This window comes from Oryctolagus cuniculus, chromosome 11 (genome assembly GCF_051225735.1).
Source record: "Oryctolagus cuniculus isolate XC-2025 breed Fujian yellow rabbit chromosome 11, ASM5122573v1, whole genome shotgun sequence".
Classification (NCBI taxonomy): Eukaryota; Metazoa; Chordata; class Mammalia; order Lagomorpha; family Leporidae; genus Oryctolagus; species Oryctolagus cuniculus.
The window spans coordinates 27,634,898-27,656,565 of NC_142877.1; positions in this window are offsets into that span (position 1 = coordinate 27,634,898).

The following is a 21,668-nucleotide window of genomic DNA, read 5'->3' on the forward strand; positions in this document are numbered from 1 at the left end:
AGGCGATACGTCCAGCCTTGGACATATTGGACTTGAGGTGGCTATGGGTGTCCATGTGGAAATGTGATGCTGGTTCTAGAATCCCCCAGGTATCTGGCTTTATTCAGGTGGAGTCATGAGCGAGGGTTCTATTTTGGCCAAGGGCCTTCTTAAAATTCAAAATCTGACTTCATCTCTGGGGCTCCCCAAATCCAGGCAGCTTTCCCAGGGATCAGGTCAGGGATGCCTGCAGTCTCTCAGCCGGTGTCTGCTCGGCAGCGCCAAGAGAGTGCGGGAGAAAGGAGTCAGAACCGGGGGCTCCCGTCGGTCCCTGGCACTGATGAGTTCTCTCTCAGTAGGCACATTTAAGCACAGGTTCCAGAGAGATGTTTTAAAAGAGACTCACATGCTGGCTAGGGAATAAGATCAGGGGACATGTAAGAACCCTCAGAGCCACCATCTTTACTTATTGTAATCCTGTACCTGCTGCTTTCAAAACAAGACAAAACCTACATAGCTCGTTGCCTTGCTTTCTTCGTCTGCAGAAGAGAGTGAAGTGTGATGATTTCGAAGGACCCTTCCAGCTTGCTGAGGATGGCTGCTCTGTCAAGGGCTCCTTGTTGACAGGTGCCGAGGGCCCTTCTCCATGCCTACCTGCCCTGCTCCCTCCCGTGGATTTTACTCTGTTAATTACTCTGTATCTTGGCTCACTCCGGGGCTTCACAGACAAAAGGCTCTCCTTCTGTGTCTCTGAGCACTCCTCCCATGCCTCATCAAAGGCTTCTCTTTCCTCTAGAGATCCCTTAAAATGAGCTCCCTCTTTTCTTCTCTCTTAACACACTCTTATCCACAATCTCATGTGCCAGGATGGCTCTCACACCCACTAGATGCTCATATATCTGCCAGAACTCCCAGTAGAGATGTAGTATAGAAAATACCTGTTCTGGGGCTGGCGCTGTGGCACAGCAGGTAAAGCCACCGCCTGCAATGCTGGCATCCCATATGGGTGTTGGTTTGAGTCCCGCCTGCTCCACTTCCAATCCAGCTCTCTGCTGTGGCCCGGGAAGGCAGTGGAGGATGGCCCAAGTCCTTGGGCCCCTGCACAGCATGGGAGACCTGGAAGAAGCTCCTGGCTCCTGGCTTCAGATTGGCACAGCTCCAGCCATTGTGACCATTTGGGGAGTGACCCAGTGGATGGAAGACCTCTCTCTCTCTCTCTCTCTCTCTCTCTCTCTCTTTTTTTCCCTCTGCCAATCTGTAACTCTGCCTTTCAAATAAATAAATAAATCTTGAAGAAAAGAAAGAAAACCCCTGTTCTAACCTCGCTTAGGGAATATTGAAACTATTGTTTCAAATGATCGAAACGTTCAGAGACTGAACCCAGATTGACCAGGGGCTCAAACAAGAGCCCTAGACCCACTCCTCGCCAGCGTCCCTCAGCTCTGCCTCCACCCCTGCTCATTTATTTCCAGATGACTTCCCTCAGCAGGGTACGATGGCAGCAGTGTCTTCACCCCTTACTTATATCAGGTCAACCTCACTTAGAAACAAAATGTGCCCGGTCCACTAAGACCCAGGTCTGGAGTTGAATGCAGTTGGGGATGGATCGTCAGAGGCATACAAACGTTGAGTGGCAAAACCAACAGATGCCACTGCAACTGATGACTTCCAAATCCAGCACGAAGCTCAAGACCCCTCCTCCTGCAGACCCCCATACGTGGCTGAAGCCTCCTGAGCATCACCAGCGTTTCCCTCGAGAATCTCAAGCTGTATGTGTTCCAAGCTAGAGTCATTTCCCTACAATCTGCCCCCCATCTATATTCACCCAATCGTGAATGACATCACCATATTCCCAGCTACCTGATTCAGAAACTTCAGTGTCCAGCTTAACTCCTCTCTTGTCTCTGCCCTTACATTGAGTCAATAACCACATCCTCTGTACGTCTGTATCATCTGCATCTTTCTAAGTCAAACACTTCTCCACTTTCTAAAGACAGGTCACCATGATTTTTCATGCTAGTTCTTGAGCAGCCTACTCACCAGTCTCACTGGGTGCAGCCTGGCCTCCACTAATCTACTCAATATGATCAATTTCAAGTTCCAGGTAAGCTGCAGCTAGCAGTCTCCATCCTGTCTCTCCCACTGAATGCAGCCAGAACTTGGGCAGCCTGCACGGAGCGGCTGTCTTAAGTAAATAGCAAGAGGCCGACTAGAAAGGGAATCAGAGCACTCGTGGTCTAAGTGGTCTAAGTATGGCAGGTAGTTTTCTGTTCCTTCTGCCTTCTGCCTTATGTAAGTTGGATTCAAACATGGTGAGACTCTTGGAACTGCGTACCTGGCGTGAGGCAGGAAGTGCTAGAATTGAAAGGAGAAATGACCAAATCCACCAGTACAGCTGGGGATGTGCACACAACTTTCTCAGTCACTGATGGCACCAGTTCCCTGAGAATCAGCCAGGGCAGAGAAGCGCCAAACACCACCAATGAACTTGAATTCACCATTTCCAGAGCACTCCCTCTGAGAGGAGCAGAACACACGTTCTTTTCAAATGTTTAAGGAACATTCACCGAACTAGACCACGTTCTGTGTCATAAAACAAAGCTTAGCACATTTAAAAGAATATAAATCACCCCAAGAATGTCTCTGAGCATAATGGACTTAATTAGAAATTAATTAATAACAGAAAGTTATCTGGAAAATCTCTCTAATACTTAGAATTTGTGTTCAGGAAATTCTTAAATAATCTGTAGGTCAAAGCAGAGGCCTCCAGGGGAATTAGAAAATTTTAAACTTAGGGAAAATGAAAAAAAAAAACTCCAAATTTGTGGGCTGCAGCTAAAACAGTGTTTAGAAGAAAAATGTATATCATTAAATGCTTATAAGTGAAGAAAGGGAAGATATCAAATCAGCAGACTCAGATTCTACCTCAGGAAACTAGAAAAAAAGGCATAAAATAAACTCAAAGTAATCAGAAGGAAGGAAATAATAGAGATAAGACCAGAAATCAATGAAATTGAAAACAAAATAATAGAGACAATCAATCCAACCAAATGCTGCTTCCCTGAAAAGATCAATAGAATTGATAAACCCCTAGTGAGGCTAACAAAGAAAAATGGAAAACACAAATTTCCAATATCCAATGTGAATGCAGACTATCACTACAGGCCTCCACTGGGCATAAATGGGAAGTAAGAAAATAGCATAAACAACTCTACCCACCTCAGTTCAACAACCTAGTTGAAATAGATCAGATTCTTGAAAGCCTCAACCTACCAGAACTTACCCAAGAAGAAATAGGTGACTAAAAATCCCCATGTCTATTAAAAAGTCCAATTGATAGTTTAAAAAGTTCTAAACAATGTGAACTCCAGATGCATAATTGGTTTCAATAAAATATTAATTAGTCAAATATATGTGTATATGTAACCGCATACACACACACACACACATCTTGACCAGGTGAGTTTGTCTTGAGAGTATAGTGCCAGTTAAACATATAAAAATCAGTTCAATTCATCATCTTAACCCATATAACCACATAGTAACACAAGAAAGAAGAAAACCAAATGATCCTATTAATCGATACAGAAAAATAAAAACACCACATTTCATATCCATTCATGATTTTCATTTTTTATAAAAGGCCCTCAGCAAACTAGGATTAGAAGGAAGCTTCCTTACCTTAATAAAGGGCATCCACCAAAATCTACCCAATAAGGTAACAAATTATTTAATGGTGTACGATTGACTACTTTCCTCCTAAGACTTGGAACAAGGCAAGGCTCTCCAATGTCACCGCTCCTTTGAACACTGTGATGTGAGTCTTAGCCACTGCCGAAGCATGTGAAAGAGACAAAAGACACATAGAGTGGAAAGGAAGGAACAGAACTACCCCCATCTAAATTCTAAGGAATTTCCAAAAAGAAAATGTTTCTGAAGCTTACAGATGAGTTAGGCAAAGTCACAGGATATATGGCCAACACGTAAAAATTAATCATATTTCTTACACCATCAACAAACCACTAGAAACTGAAATTGTAAAAACAATTTACAATAAATCACAAAAAGTAAGATACTTGGGTATAAAAAAATATGTGTGGAACCTATAAACTGAAAACTACAAAGTACTGATAAAAGAAAACCTACATAAGTAGACATACAAAGTTCATTGGTTGAAAGTTTCAGCATAGTTAAGGTATTAGCCCTCCTCAAACTAATACAGTTATAATAACCATAGTGAAAATTTTTCTGTAGGTAGAGACAAGATTATTCTAAATGTTTTATGCATAGACAAGGGAACCAGAGTAGCCAAAACAATTTTGATGATGAAAACATTAAATTCAAGGACTCACAGTACCCAATTTTAACATATAGTATGAAGCTACAGTGATAAAGGCAGTGAATTATTAACATAGACACGAAGATCAGTGGAGCAGAAGACAGAGTACAACAGTGGATCCACATAAACCCAGTCGTTGCTTTTCAACAAGCTGCAAAAGCAACACAAGAGAGAAAAGACAATCTTTTGGGGACTGGCGCTGTGGCACAGCTGGTTAAAGCCAGGACCTGAAGCGCTGGCATCCTATATGGGCTCCAGTTCGAGTCCTGGCTGCTCCATTTCTGATCCAGCTCTCTGCTGTGGCCTGGGAAGACAGTGGAGGATGGCCCAAGTGCTCGGGCCCCTGCACCCACGTGGGAGACCCAGAAGAAGCTCCTGGCTCCTGGCTTCAGATCAGCTCAGCTCTGGCCGTTGAGGTCATTTGGAAAGTGAACCAGCAAATGGAAGACCTCTCTCTCTCTCTGGCTCTACCTCTCTCTGTAACTCTTTCAAGTAAATAAAATAAATCTTTTTAAAAAAAGACAATCTTCAAGAAATGGCATTGGAACAATTGGACATCCATATGCAAGGAGCAAAACAAAACAAACAAAACACCTCATACCTGGTAGGAAAATGGCCATACATAGAATGTGAGACATAAAACATTTAAAAGAAAACACAGGAAAAATCTTTATGAACTTTGGTTAGGCAAAAATTTCAGTTATGACACCAATGCATCATCCATTAAAAATGTTTGATAATTGGACTTCATCAACATTTAAAATGTTTGTTCTAAGAGAGTAAAAAAAAAAAAAAAAAAAACCAAGCTACACATGAGGAAAAATGTTTGCAAATCACACATTTTGCAAAGGAATTCAGAATAAAGACCTCTCAAAATTCATTAATAAGAAAATAATATATGTGAATGTGTAAACAGCCATGTTATGAAAGAAGATATATGAGTAGCCAAGAAGCACATGAGAAAAATGCTCAACATCATTTATGAAAACGCAAGTGAGAACCATGGCGAGATACCACTAAATACCTATCAGATTGCCTAAAATCGAGAGGAAATGAACAATACTGAGTGTTGATAAGGATGCAGAGCAACCAAAACACATTGCTGATAGAAGAGAAAACAGGACAGCCACTCTAACCTTCAATAATTAATCAGCAAATTGTTGAGCGTCAATACACAGTAACACTAACCAATAAGAAAGAAACTGTTGACGTGTACATACAACGCTAACATTGCAGGTCTGAGGCATTGTGCTGGAGGACATCAGTATCGAAAGGTTACGCACTGTGTAATTCCATTTACAAGACATCTGTGTGGCAAAGCTGCAGGACAGAGACCAGATCGGGGTCACCAAGAGGAAGGAGTTGGGAGGGTTCATACCTCTAAAGGGGCAGCATGAGGAAAGTTTAGGGGATGAAGGAACTCTTTTGTGTTCTGATTCTAGTCATGGTCACATAGATATTACATGAATTGAAATTCATAAAGTGGTGCACAAAAAGTGAAGTCATTATATGTAATTTTAAAAAGAAACCCCATGACAGAAAGCAGTAGAGCGACATCTACAAGGTTCTGAAGGCAAACCACAGAGCTACTCAGCTGAGTTTTCATGTGCAGTAAGGGCAAAGCATGGACGTTGTCACGTGTGCCCAGGCCAGAGAGCGCACCAGCAGTGAGCCATTCCGGAAAGAGTGCTTATTCATGAAATGCAGCCCATGAAGGCTAGACCCCAGTAGGGAAGTCCAGGAGGAGCGGCACATGCTGCAACCCGAATGTACGGAACTCAGAGACTTCACTGAAATCAAACGGCTCCACTGATAACTGTGATTGCAAACAAAAGGATGCAAATGTCCTTAATCTGGAAAACAGAAAAATGATTAACAGGAATTGGCAACTTGGGAAAGAGCAAATGAAAAAAATGAGAAAGGTGTGAATGTCATCATGGTTCATAACGGGGTGATTCCGTAGTCTCCAGAGGGAAAACAGAATTAAAAACTACTTCTCTCATCATTTTTTAATCTTAAAATGATCTTTTGAAAAAAATGCTTACTTTGGGATAATTGCAGAATTGCAGAAAAGGTGGAAACACAGTACAGAGAATTTGCTATATCTTTCCTTTCTTCTCCTAATGTTAACATTTTGCTGACCATAGTACAATGATCAAAACCAGGTACTCAACACTGATACAACTATTATCCACCCTACTGGCCTACTTAAAATACAGCATCCCCTCTTTTTCCATGGATGTCCTTTTCCCATCCCAGAATACAATCCAGGATCCCACATTGCCTTTTGTCATTGTATCTCCTTAGTAAACTCCTTAGAGTGATCTGTTAGGAAATATTAACTCAGGTGGAAAATAAATTCTTTGAAATCAGCATTTATTTCAAGTTCAGTGTGATTTTCTACTTTAACTTCTGATAAAGTTAAATGTAATACTTTCATTCGAAATACCCTTGTTGAATGCTTTTTCATCTGATTGTTGTTATAGCCCTTGCCTATTTTCTATCTAGACTATGGTCTTTTTATGTGTGTTGAGTGCTTTATTTAGTAGTGCCATTAAGTGTTTGACTACAATGTAAATTGAAAATGTTTCCTTAAAGAATAATAAATAAAATGCTAAGTTGAAAAAAGAAATCATGTAATAGCACAGTGCTGCAAAAGTCAAAGGAGGGATTGATGTCTCATTGTTCACACAAAATGAAATTGACCAAGCTGTAGACAGTCTTTGAGAAATCCCTGTTTAGCATCATTCACTCATCCATGCACTTGAGCCTGAGTTTTGAAGCCTGCTATGGGCCAGGAACGATCCCGGGCACACACACACGTGAGACACAGGCTCTGTCCTCACAGCTCTCCAGCCCACTGGGAGCATGGGCATTCCACAACCACAACACCTGGGCCGCAGGAGACCCAGTGGGTTCTAGAAAGAGGAGAACTTGGATCCACTGAGGCTCATGAAGCCTTCTCAGGAAGGTGGGATTTGAGCTGAGGCTAAGAATGAATAAGCATTTGCTAGATAGAGCAGGGGTGGCTTTTTGTTGTTATTTCTTCAAACGGGAGAAAACCCAGCCAAAGAAGGAGCAAAACAAAGAAACTCAGCAGTGCACAAGACTACGGTCTGCCTGACTCTCAGCGTGACCTGACTCGGAGGTTGGCAGGATTGTCAGCCGGCCGGCTTTGTTGCCTTCCGCATCTCTCGGGCTCTGTCCCTCTGTGCTGTTGCCTGTCCCCAAGTGGAATCAGCAGCGGCTACAGAGACACTGTCCCCCTGACGTCTCACTTCTCGCCTGGGCGTTCCCAAGGATGTAGGCACCTTTCCCCGCGCCCTGAGCAAGCATCTCCATGCTCATTCAGTCTTGTGCTCAGCCTCCACCAGCATCTGTAGCCGACAGGGTGGAGTACTTGGGTGGGACTAAGCCCTGGAGTTGGGGGCAGAATCAGACCCACCCAAACTCCATGGCTAGGAACGGAACAAGGATAGTTTCTGTCTAAAATCTCGGTGGTTTTGGCAGAGAAAGAATGCCAGGGAGCAGCCTACACGTATCTATGTAGATTCAAGCAGGAGTGAAGACTGCTTCAGTGCACACTGAAAACAGAATGTGTGAGATAGTGAGTGTGCTGTAGGAGACTAAATGCTCAATAGAGTAGAATAATAAACATGGTAGGAAGATAGGGCCAGAAAATAACACCATACCCAGGTACTAGTGCAGGTGATGGGAAACCTTTGAAAAATTTTTAGCACAGGAGTGATCAAATTTGCGTATTTCAAAAGATACCTGTGACTGCTATGCAGAGGATCAATGAGAAGGCTAAACCTGCAGGAGGCGGGTTGGAAATGTTCTGTGATAATGCAGGTAGACTAGGAATCCATTCCGCTTTGAGTAACAGAAAGCTTGACTGATGTTGGTTTAAATGAGTGGATAAGTGGATGAATGGATGGATGAGGATGGATGGGTAGGTGGGTGGATAGAGGGATAGATACATGGATGATGGGTGGATGGATGCGTAGATGGATGGGTGGATAGATGAGTGGGTGGATGGATGGGTGGATGGATGAATGGATGAGAGGATGGATGGATGAATAGATGAATGGATGGATGAGAGGATCGATGGATGGATGAATGGATGAGTGGGTGGATAGATGGGTAGATGGATGGGTGGATGGATGAAAGGCTTTCTCCAAACCACCTATTAAGTTCTCCATGTCATATTCCCAGGTTTCCTGGCAGGCTGCCTCCTGCTGTAATTTTTGATGACTCCTTCCTGTGCTGAAAAAGACTGGTTGGATCTTACCTGGGCCCACACTGCTGGGAAAATAGCCAACTCCAAATCTGCCTGGAGTGTACAGCGGCAGAAGCTCGTGGGCTGATGGAGAAATATCTTCTCCCTGGGAAGGTGGGCTCACAGCAATTATGCAACAGAAAGGGCTTTTGAAGCAGATCTGCCTTGCACAAACAGGTTAGAGTTAAACTTGACCTGAGCCATGAATCACACCGTCAGTCTCCCATTCAACCACATCTCTGAGTTACCAACCGTTCTGATTGCTATTTATACAGATACAAATACACGCATTTATACAGACGAAGGAACGTGCGCAACTGAAGCCTTCTGATTAATTGCATCCTTGGGGAGAAAGATTTTTTTTCATCCGCCTCCTTTTGTGTTCAGTCAAAGCTAGTTCAAAGGCGTAAGGAAGAAGGTCCTTGAAGGACCACAGGTGCCAGGAGTGGGTGGAAAGATCGACGAGTCATTCAGCAAGCAGTTCCCGGTGCCTACTCTGGGACGAGCGCCTGGGAGTGGGAGCGGGGCAGTGGAATAAGACAAGCTTTTCACCCCCATGTTATTCAAGCTTCATGGGGCTCCTGACTGACGGGAGCAAGGATAGTGGGTGGCTGAGGGTTTCAACTCTGAAATCAAATAGCTTCACCGTGTACCTGCTGTGTGACCTTGGCTATTCAAGATCTCTGAGCCCAAGTGCTAAAATAGATATAATAGACAGGGACAGAGACAGAGAGAGGTGATGGAGACAGAGAGAGGTGATGGACACAGAGATAGGTGATGGAGATAAAGATAGAGATAGAGGTAGAGATAGAGAGAGATGAAGTGTCTACCTTCTGGGCTTTTTTTTTTTTTTTTTTTTGAGTCTGAAGTAAGGCTAGCCCGGCAGAGTAAACACTTAAGAATTTTGTCATCCTCATCATCATGGCTTCATATTTCATATCTTTTTGTACTCAGTATGTGCCAGGTACTAAAAGCACTTATAAATATTGACTCATTTAATCCTCACAATGACCCTAGGAGAGAGATAGGATTTTTCAGATTAAAACAAAGGGATGGGAGCCAGTGCTGTGGCACATTGGGCTAAGCCTCTACCTGTGGCACCAGCACCCCATATGGACACTGGTTCGAGTCCCGGCTGCTCCACTTCTGATCCAACTCTCTGCTTATGACCTGGGAGAGCAGTAAAAATGGTCTAAGTGCTTGGGCCCTGCACCTACATGGGAGACCTGGAAGAAGCTTCTGGCTCCTGGTTTCAGATTGGCTCAGCGCCGGCTGTTGCAGCCATCTAGGGAGTGAAACAGCAGATGGAAGATCTCTCTCTCTCTCTCTCTCTACCTCTGCCTCTATGTAACTCTTTCAAATAAATTTTTTTTTAAAAAAGGATGACACAAAGAAGTTAAGTGACTTTGCCCAAGATCACATTCTTACTAGTTAGAAGAACCAGGTTTCAAACTCAGAATACAAATCCAGAGCCGAAGGGCCACAAATCCACCCCAGAGTTTCTTGAACATCCTCCTGGCATCCTTTCCCTCCCCTCCCACCCCACTGCAGCTCCTCGGTGACAGAGGGAAAATTGCTTCTCCCACTCTAAGTATCGTTACCTGCCGCGTGTTTTCTATGTACGAGAAGCAGTATTGTGTGGTGTTTATGGTTTAAATCCATACTTTCTCCCGTGTTAAAGAAAAGATTGATAACAATAGCAACCAGATGGGCCATCTGACTTGAAAGCATTGTATGGGGGAAAGGGTTTAACAGAGATCGGATCCTGATGCCTGCCACCAGCCTCGGGGCCAGCAATTCCCCTCCAGTGCCCTCCCAGCAACGGCCTGTGCTTTGCTTATTAAATATTTCGCCGGTCACCATTCCAAGTGCTTTACGAATATTATTTTCACACTAATCCAGTGAGGTGAGAATTATTGTTCCCCACTCTGCAGATGGCAAGTCGGAGACACGAGGAGTTTGATAACTGGCCCGTGGCCGCACAGCTGGGGAATGACAGAGCCAGGACTCCGACCAGGCAGCTCAGTCCACGGTCCACCCTGCCTCACGTGCCTTGTCACACGGCAGCCTCCTAGCCACCCAGGTGGTAAATAGCGCCACCCCATCTTCCAGGCCAGGACACTGGCACTCACCCAGGTGCTCTCCTGTGAGTGACATGCCCAGGACAGAAGCCAGCTCTGCCATGAGCAGGGGCTCTGGCCAGAGCAGCCGTCAGGTTCTTTCTGGAGTAAAAATCCCATCAGCCACTCTGTCATTCAGATGCACTCACAGACCGCTCCTTGCCTTCAGCGGAAAATCCACCTGCTGTGCCCCGGCCCCGGGAGACCCGGCTGTGCGGCCAGTGCCCTTCCCGCTCCTGTCATTCCCCACTCCCTGAGGCAGGCTGAAGGACACGCAGCTCCCAAAGGTGGTGGTGCTCGGCAGGAAGGAGCAGGGGTGGGAGGGAGATGGACAAACGAAGCAGCAGCCCCACCCCCTCGCCGGTCCCCACGCACTGCAGAAGCACAGTGTGCCCCCCACCCCCGCCACATCCAGGTTACAGCGATCCCCCCCGACACTTAGCAGTGGACTTGAGTGAGGGCCTCACGCTCCATCCTCCCTAGGAACTTACCAACTTATTCTCTTAATCAAGCTCTCCTAAAACAGACCATGCCCAGGCCCCACCCCAGTCCAACAGAGACCAGATCTGTGCCCGTGAGACCCAGGCACTGGGCATTTTGTCCCCTCCTGTGACTCCCAACTTCTATCCATTTCTGCTCCTCTTCCCTGGTCAACAGTCATTGACTTCCTCAGTCTCTTCCTCCAGGAAGTCTTCCCTGATGTCACTGTTCCACTGTCATACATCTACTGGTAACACTTAATACACCTTTGCCGAAATCGTGTATTCCCTTGCTTTCTCCTCTCCACGAATGTTGGGTTTTTAAATTCCAGATCGAGCCTTAGCACCTTTTCCTCCAGATCCTATATGGCCTTCCACATCGCGAAAGAGCTTAACAACTGTGGAATGAACGAGATGAACATCAAGGCTGCTTCAAGCTTTTCACTCGTGTAATGAACGGGGGCCTCTCCGTAAATCTGCCTTTCCGTCAGGGCTCCTGGCGCCGGGACGTCACAAGGTGTGTGTCCCTGGCTCCAGGTGACTCGCCCCACACTTCTCCCTCCCTCCCTCCTGACAAAGCCCTGTCGTGTCACCCGTACAGTTAGGACAAGATCAACCCAACCTGTGAGCAGTAAACGTACGTTCTGTCACGCCCCACGCCGCATAGACACACACGCAGGGACTGACTTTGGGACGGCTAGCTGGGCTGGGCGGGGCCGACTAAGGCTCAGAGCCAGTGCCTTTTAATTGTCGAGCACAGATAGCGTCCGTTTGCCCTGCACACCATGATGTTTAGATATACTCATAGGCACACATCCTGCAGTGGCTAAACGGAGCCGTCCGTGTATGTATTATTTCACCGATGATTACTTTCTGTGGCGAGGAGAGCTAACACCGGTCTCCGGGCAGTTTCCAAGAACTCTCTGTGTGGTGCTGAGCTCCACTTAGCGGGCTGTACAATCGGTCTGCTCAGCTTACTGAAATGTTGCAGCCTTCCACGACACCTTCCGGTCTTCTCTGCCCCTTGCGCCCTCCCCCACCCCGCACCCCCCGCCTTTGCCATCCTCAGGTAACCATCATCGTTCTCTCTATTTATTTTTTTAATAAATCTTTTTTTTGGAAAGGCAGAGTTAATGAGAGAGAGAGAGACGGAGAGAAAGGTCTTCCTTCCGTTGGTTCACCCCCAAGTGGCCGCTACGGCCACAGCTGCACCAATCTGAAGCCAGGAGCCAGGTGCTTCCTCCTGGTCTCCCATGCAGGTGCAGGACCCAAGCACTTGGGCCATCCTCCACTGCACTCCAGGGCCACAGCAGAGAGCTGGACTGGAAGAGGAGCAACCAGGACAGAACCGGCACCCCAACCAGGACTAGAACCCAGGGTGCCGGCGCCGCAGGCGGAGGAATAGCCAAGTGAGCCGTGGCACTGGCCTTTCTCTCTATTTCTATGGCTGATTCTTCTCTTGAGCACACAAATAAGCCAGCTCACATGTTATCTGTCTTTCTGTGCCTGGTCTGTTTCACCTAGCACCTGTCCCCCAGGTGCATCCATGTTGGTGCGAGTGACAGTGACAAGCTTTCAGGCTTTCCTTCTTTTGAAGGCCAAATAGTATTCCATGGTGTGTGTGTGTCGTATTTTCCTAATCCATTCATTTGTTGGATTGCTGATTCCATTTCTTGGCTGCTGTGAATGATGCTGCAATGAACGTGGGAATGCTGGCATCTCTTCGACACACCGATTGCATTTCCTCGGGCTATACGCCCAGTAGTGGTTTTTTGTTTTATGATCAGAAAAATGTACTCCTGCAACTGGCGCCAAACAGCAGAACCCCCTGGTGCTGGCGATGCTGACGTTGGGGGCCTGAGGGGAGAGCGTGCCGCCTGCTGAGGAGGCAGAGGAGACAAACACAGAAAGGGACGCGGATGTTCCAAGACCTGGAACCAGGTAAGGCCACTGATTTCAGTACTGGAAGACTCAGCGCAAGCAACTAAGCAAAGGAAAGACAGGAAGGCTGTTCCAGCTAGCATGGAGGAATGTCTGCAGATGACAGGATTTTTTTTAAGATTTATTTATTTATTTGAAAGTCAGAGTTACACAGAGAGAGAAGAGGTATAGAGAGAGAGAGAGAGAGAGAGAGAGAGAGATCTTCCTTCTGCTGGTTCACTCCCCAATTGGCCGCAATAGCTGGAGCTGCACTGATTCGAAGCCAGGAGCCGGGAGCTTCTTCTGGGTCTCCCACGTGGGTGCAGGGGCCCAAGGACTTGGGCCATCTTCTACTGCTTTCTCAGGCCATAACAGGGAGCTGGATCGGAAGTGGAGCAGCCGGGACTAGAACCGGTGCCCATATGGGATGCTGGCACTGCAGGTGGCAGCTTTACCCACTATGCCACAGCGCCAGCCCCAGGGGCATGATTTTATTCTGAGTATGTAGAAAGTCTTAAAGATTCCACCAAAACCTGTTAGAACTGATAAACAAATCCAGGGAAGTTGCAAAACACAACAGTGGGCACACGTATAGCCAGGTCACTGCTGGGTGAATCCTCCGGTGAGGCTGGGCCTCTTCGCCTTTGTAATTATGGAAGCCAGTAAACTCCCATTCCTGCTTAAGCCACATTACATTGCATCTTGTTTTTACTTTCAGATATAAGCCTTCTAGCTCAAGTACTGCACGCTGCCAAATTATTCTTTATGAGAGTTGTCAACATTTGCAATTAGGCTGAAATCGCTTTAACCTATTAGAGGAGACAGCTGCTTCTGAGAATTCAGGAATCCGGCATATCAGATGTCATCAAGATGCTAAGATGCTGGCTCACTCATCTGGGCTCCTCAGCGAGCAGTAGAATAAGAAATCAACTGTGATTCGTCACGCACCCCTCTGCACCCAACCCGGGCCACACAGAGCAGCAGGTAGACACGGGACAAATCTCAGTTCCTAAGTGACTCGTTGTTCATGTCTGTAAATTCTAACAGCAACTTTTGCTAGGTTTTTAATCCATGTTCATTACAGCAAATATCTATGTTTCAACGATCTGATGCTGGGTGGCAAACCATTCCAAGATTTAGCAGCTTGTAATAAGGATTTTATTGCACTTCCACCTTCTGGGGGTCAAGGGTGTGGAAGGGGCAGGGGGAGATGGCGTGGATCCGCTCCACTGGGGAAGACAAAGATGGGGCTGAGCCGACTGCTAGGCCAGAGCCAGCTGGGGCTGTCACTCACTTTTCTGGCCAGTGAGCTGAGATACCTCAGATGTCAGCTGGCTGCAGTTGCAGCATGGGGTCCCTCTGGGCGGCCTGGGCTTCCTCCTAGCGTGGCTGCCTCAGGCCTCTTCTGACGTGTAAGCTCAGGGCCCCACGACCAGTGCCCGCAAGGAAGCATCCAAGCCTCCTGCCTGAATGGAGCTGGCGCTGGAAGTCACACGGCATCGTCTCCACCGCCCTCTCCTGCACGTTTAGTCCCTAAGGTCACTCTGGATTCCACTAGGGGAAGGACAGAAACCTCGTCTTTCGCAAGCAGGAGCGTCCGAGAATTTGTGCACGCGTTTCCAAACCACCGCAGCGTCCCGGCGAGGAGCCGGCAGCACGCACCAGTAGCTCCTCACCCAGGAATCATCGCAGTGGACATCTGCTGTAGGCCTTCCTGGTGCTGCTTGGCTGCTGATTTTTTTTTTTTTTTCATAGAACTGGGCTAGTTGTAGTCAAGACTCTTTGATTTAAAAGTGAGAGAAACCCAAACGAGTGTTAGCCATGAAAGAATGTATTGGCTCATGGAATTGAACACCACAGGGCAGCAGGATCCAGGGGCCTAACAAGTGTCATCGGGCACCCGTCTCGCTGCACCTGCTCCTCTGCTATGCCTCGGTTCTTTTGTCCCAGGCAGGGGAGGAGGCACGACGGCCTCCGGCACACATGGTCCTTAGTCTTCATTCCTGTCGAAGGAGCTGCTTCTCTCGTGAGCGCTCCACCAGCGTCCTGGGACGGTCGGCATCCGCCCGGGGCTGGTCCCGAGCGCAGGACGGACTCTCGCGGCTCAGCCTGCCCAGAAGATGCTGGAGAGATGAGCAGCTCACGTCCACTACAGGGACGCCCCCTGCACACCGTTTCGTGCCCTGCTTTTTTCAATTAATCTTATATCCACACCAATGGACACGCTGCCAACAATATCCTTCAAAATGCCTGCTTCGTAGCCCTCTGGGTGGCTGTGCTGTTATTTATTTAATTAAATCTCTCTTGTCGAACATGTGGCTGCTTCCAATTTTCCACTGCAACAATCAGTTTGTGAGCCTTTTCACCGAATCCCTGCAGACATCCTCCCCCCGTTACTTGTAGACTAGGGACCGCGGCGTCAGAGGACTTGCAGATTTTTAATGCTTTGGGCGCTGGTCCGTCAGGCCGTCTTCAGGAAGAGTGGCAACCATTTATCCTGCAGGGCGCTGCCCGCCCCCACCCCTTCTGCCCACTGGCCGTGTTAACACTTGAAATGCAAAATCCCTGCCCCAGAAAAATTATATTACATGCTCCTCAATAGCACTTCTTTCGTTGCCAGTAAAACTCAGTGAATTTCAGTTCCTTTCATGCAAATTACCCTTTGCTGAGTGCTGGTGCTGTGGCGCAGCAGGTTAAGCCGCTGCTTGCCACCCTGGCATCCTATACGAATGCTGGTTCGAGTCCCGGCTGCTCCACTTCAGATTCAGCTCCCTGCTAACGTGCCTGGGAAAGCAGCAGAAGGTGGCCCCATTCCCTGGGCCCCTGTACCTCTGTGAAAAAGCTGGATGGAATTCCAGGCTCCTGGCGTCAGCCTGGCCCAGCCCCAACTGTTGTGGCCATTTGGGGAGTGAACCAGCAGAGGGAAACTCTGTCTCTCCCTCACTCTCTGTAACTCTGCCTTTCAAATAAATAAATGATTTTCTGAAATTGCCTTTTCTGGTAGAGAAGCAAACAGCAGTAAGAGGGAACTGGCTCCAAGCCCACAGCCCCAGCCTGGGAAACATGAACACTAATTATACTGATGATCTAAATAACAACAGGCACCACTTACAGAGCATTTGCTATGATCTCCATGCAGATGCCAAATGTGGCCCGACTCAGGAGCGCTCCCTCCCTTTGAGGGTCCAGGGCTTCCCTGGCAACAGAGTCCTTCCCCCTGGCTCCCATGGTGAGGCGCTCTTGACCATCAACTTGGTCCCTTCAACTTGGGAGCCACAGGAAGCAGGCAAGCGACTCACCCTCCCTGCCTGACCAGTGCCACTGTCTTTTCTCCTCTCATTCGTTCTTCGCCCCGTCTGCACAGCAGCATAGGAATGTCTTTGATGGTTTGGCTTATTTATTTTCATTTATTTGAAAGGCAGAAGGGCAGAGAGAGAGAGATCTTTCATCTGATGGTTCACTCCCCAAATGCCTGCCAACAGCTGGGGCCGTGCCAAGCCAAAGATAGGAGCCTGGAACCCCATCAAGGTCTCCCACGTGAGTGCTGGAGACCTAAGCAGCTGAGCCATCATTGCCGCCTCCCAGGGTGTGCATTAGCAGGAAGCTGAATTGGAAGTGGAATAGCCAGGATTCAAACCAGGCACTCTGATGTGGGATGTAGGCATTCCATGGGGTGTTCTAGCCACTGTGCTACAATGCCTGCCCCACTTTGGTTGTTTAAATGCTCACATGGATGCCCTGGTCAGGGTGGGTGTGTCTCTCTCACCTCCCACAAACTTACCAAAGTATTTTTGTCCAAAGGTATAACAGATTTTTAAAAAAAGGAAAACTAAAATATTCCCTATGGCTTTTAATATCTATACATAAGGTAGGGGCTAGTGCTGTTCCATTCTGTAGATGAGAAAACTGAGACCAAAAGAAATACTTTGTATGGGTGCCACCCTTGGACAAAGGCTGCCCTGGCGACAATAACCACCTATTGCCCTAAAGTTGCAGCTCATCCTGTCCACCTTGTACCTCCCCTACTGTTCTTTCCTTTGCTTCTGCCTGTCTGGCCCGCATGGCCCCGTTACTGCCAGGGGCTCTGCAGACAGACCACACCCAACCCTTCAACCTGTGCAATGGAGCTCAGCACACACAAGCAGGAGCGCTCTGTCACAGACACACCCCTGTCCTCACGGAGTATAAGGCAGGTGATCCTGAGACCTCTCCCTCCACAAACGACCCAGAGCAGGTGCAGGGTGGGGCCCAGGCGCCTGGGACACGGGGAGAGATCAGCCTGCCCCGGGCTCACGGCTGACTCGTTCCCCAAGTCGCGCTGCCATCTCGGCGCAGGCAAAGCTGGAGATTCTCAGCTGCCTCGATGCACGCCTGCTCCCGGGGGCGGCGGCTTTGGGTAGCTTTCTGAAGAGCAATTATGCTTATTACCAGTTAGGATTTCACAAAGCCTCTCTGTTTGCCGAGTGCCTTACTGCTCAGCCCTTTCCGTCACTCATTCTCCCTGACAGCCCCATTTTGCAGGTGGGAAAACGTGCAGATGGGGGGCAAAGCAGAGAGGCTGGAACTGCAAAGGCCAGGTGGCGAAGGGAGTTTCCAGGACGGAGAGAGGCTCCTGAAGGCACGGTCGGTGCCTGGGCAGCCCCAAGGGTTGCCTCTGGACACGTCCCGGGAGCCAATAGATTGCTTCCTACTTAAACCAGAGGGAAGGGCTTTCTCTCACTTGCCATCAGAATGCCTCTGACGCCTATGCCTCTTGTATTCATCTATGGCATCTTTGAAAACAAAACAGATATTTTTATTGTGATTTACAGACATATTTTAAACATTGAAACCATATAAAACTATGCAAAATATAGATTTAGGATTAAGCGTAAGCGGTGGAACCCCCTTTCCAAACCCTCACTATAATTTTTAGTTGATTTTTTTAAAGATTTATTTATTTATTTATTTGAAAGAGTTACAAGGCCGGCGCCGCAGCTCACTTGGCTAATCCTCCGCCTGCGGCACCAGCACCCCGGGTTCTAGTCCCGGTTGGGGTGCCAGATTCTGTCCCGGTTGCTCCTCTTCCAGTCCATCTCTCTGCTGTGGCCCGGGAAGGCAGTGAAGGATGGCCCAGGTCCTTGGGTCCTGCACCCGCATGGGAGACCAGGAGGAAGTACCTGGCTCCTGGCTTTGGATCGGCACAGCGCGCCGACTGTAGTGGCCATTTGGAGGGTGAACCAACAGAAAAAGGGAGACCTTTCTCTCTGTCTCTCTATCTCTCACTGTCTAACTCTGCTGTCAAATAAATAAATAAAAATGAAAGAGAGAGAGAGAGAGAGAGAGAGATCTTCCATCTGCTTCTTCATTCCCCAAATGACCTCAATGGCAGAGGCTGTGCTGGGTCCAGAGTAAGAAGCCAGGAACTCCATCTGAGTCTCCTGCAAGGATGGTAGGGGCTCGGGACTTGTACCATCTTCCACTGCTTTCCCAGGAGCATTTGCAGGGAGCTGGACAGGAAGCAGAGTAGCCAGGACTCAAAATGGCACTCATATGGGATCTGGCATCACTGGCAATGGCTTAACCCACTCTGCCATATGCCAGCCCCTCTCCTTGTAATTAAAAAGAGGCAGGAGGGGCCGGCACTGTGATGTAGCAGGTTAAGTTGGCCGTCTGTGGTGCTGGCATCCCATATGGGCTCCAGTTCAATTCCCGGCTGCTCCACTTCTGATCCAACTCCCTGCTAATGTGCCTGAGAAAGCAGTGGAAGATGGCCCAAGTACTTAGGTTCCTGCACCCATGTGGGAGACCCGGATGAAGCTCCTGGATCCTGGCTTTGGTCTAGACCAGCTTCAGCCGCTGTGGCCATTTGGGGAGTGAACCAGCAGATGGAAGATCTCTCTCTCTCTCTCTCTCTCTCTCTCTCTCTCTCTCTCACTTTGCCTTTCAAATAAAATATTTTTTTAAAAAAAGGGAGGGAGGAGAGGACTCAGAAGCATGAAGAGAATGGGAGCTAAGACAACAACAGATAGACCAGTGTCGGTGGAGTTAGCAGACCCAAGCTGAAACCCTACAGGCAGTGGATCACAAGAAAGTCCATCTGGTTTGTGCTGTGCCTCCCCAAAGGCTCTGGAATCAGCAGTGTCGAGCTCCTCTTAACACAGGGTACAGACAGGGCAGGAAGTGGAAATTTTGTTCAAAGGGCAGTCGGGCCTCTGAAGCCCTCACCCAAGCAGAGGGTGTCTTTAGGGGTTGAAGCAAGAGACCCCGGCCTTAGGATTCCACGCAGAAATCAGGAAGGGGCTGAGGGAAGGGAAAACCATCAGCCAGAAGCCAAGGCCCCGTTCTCCTCTGTGCTCTACCCCACCAGAGCCCTGGGAACAAAGGCCTAGGAGCACTCCCAGCAGGGGCTCCTCCAAGCAAAATCCCTGCCCCCTCAGCCCTGGCCCAACCAGCACCTCTGTCCCCTCTATCTGCCGAGACCTACTATAGTTTGTAAGGAGGGAAGGCTGTAATGACACACAGCACTCCGCCACGTCACCACGTGCTTCTTTACTGAGGCACTGTGGACACGTCCATGGCTCTACCAAGACGCCAATATGCCCAGACTTCTATGCATGAAAAACAGGCTTTTACCTCGTCTCCAAGGACCACCAAGCGCTACTCATTTACAAAGGAGAGTCCCTGTCCAATGGGAAAAATCGTGACCGCTGCTTTAACCAAGGGGGTCTGCTCTGGCGTCACCAAGGAGTGAACCAACGTATGACACGCTCATGGGGACACAGCGGCACTCCTGAGGCATTGCCACCAACAATGCACACCTGCATCTAACCAGACAGAAGCGGGCAGAAGGACCCAGAATGTGAGATACTGTCTTAGACTCTTCAGAAAAGTCAGCGCTATGGAGAGAGGGAAAAAGGGCTGGGGAATGGCCACCCAAGAGAGGTGACAGCCAAATGGTCCTGGACGGAGTTCTAGATGGGGAAGAAATAAAAGGACCGTGGAGGGAATGTGACTACACTCAGATACAGAATGTGTGGGGTGTCCTGCTGGAATTCCCATAGCACGGCGCAGACGGGCATCCCCCTGGAGGAGGCGTTCTGGGTGTCCGCTGTGCCAGTTGGGCAACATTTCCATTGGCTTGAGCATTTTCAAACTGAAAACAGGCGGATACAGGGTGATATTTCAGTAAAAGTATGCGATGCGTACTGATCAGATCAGGGTGACTAACTGTTCCTTCTCCTTCTTGTGGGTTTATGGCGAACCCTTGAGTTCCTCCCTTCTCTCTGCTCATAAAACAGAAAGCAGTCGCCCCACTGTGTGTGAAACACTGACACATGTTCCTTCTCGCCCCATTGTGGGATGCACCTGCACATGCACCCCTCCCCATCCCCATCCCCCCTCCCCTCTCCCCATGCTCCTGCCTCTCGTGCTCGCTGTTCTATGTTCAGATCGACTGTTTTAGCTTCACGTGTGAAGTGGAACATGGAGCAGATGTCTTCCTGTGTCTAGCTGATTTCACCTCACATCTTCCAGTTCTATCCACTCTGCTGTGAATAAGTACAGTTAAGCGTTAATCCAATCCAGTTTTAGTGATGGGCCAGGGTTGTGGAGCAGCAGGCTAAGTGCCACTTGCTGCTCTGGCATCTCACGTCCTCGCTAGTTCAAGTTCTGGCTGCTCTGCTTCTGATTCAGCTCCCTGCAATGTGCCTGGAAAAGCAGTGGAGGATGGCTCAGTACCTAAGTCCCTGCCACGCACATAGGAGACCAGGATGGAGTTCCTGGCTCCTGGCTTCTGCCTGGCCCAGCCCTGACTGTTGCAGCCATTTGGGGAGTGAAACCAGCAGCTAGAAGATTTCCTCTCTCTCTCTCTCTCTCTCTCCCCCCTTCCTCCCCTCTCTTCCCTTCTCTCTCTCTCTCTCTTTCTCCCCCTTCAAATAAATAAATAAAACTTTTTAAAATGTTGGTGATAATCTGATTTGAGCATCATTCATTGACCACATGTACTGAATTATCACGCTGTGCCCCATAAATACGTACAGTTTAAAAAGCCAGAAAGACGGGGAGTTGGCCTCCGGAATGTGGTCCACCTGAACACTTGGGCAGGTGACTCAGCTTCTCCAAGTGCCATTTCCTCCACTGTCAAAGGAGGATAATAATAGCCTGCCTCGTGAGGCTGCTGAGTTAAATGAGATAATGCCTGCAAAGTGCGTCTCCCCGTCCCTGACATCGTAAATGTTAACTGTCATCATTATCATCTGCCTCGCGCTCTCTAATGGATGCATCACTCCATTGTCTTGAGTTTCTCTTGATTTGGCAGCGAAGTCAGCACCCAGATAATGAGCTCTGCAATTTGCTTGTCAGAGCCAGATGAGGTGGTCACCGCACGTGCGATCCGCGTTGATTGGAGCAGAAAGAGGGCTTGCCCCGACCGTGGACTCTGGGTGCCCCACCAGCCCGGGACACCTGTGCTTGGCAGCCCCCTGCCCTGTATATTTGGGGAACTAGAACACCTTCCCTGGGTGGAGCTCAAACAGCCTGGTTCTCCACCACCCCAAGGATGGCCCCCTCCC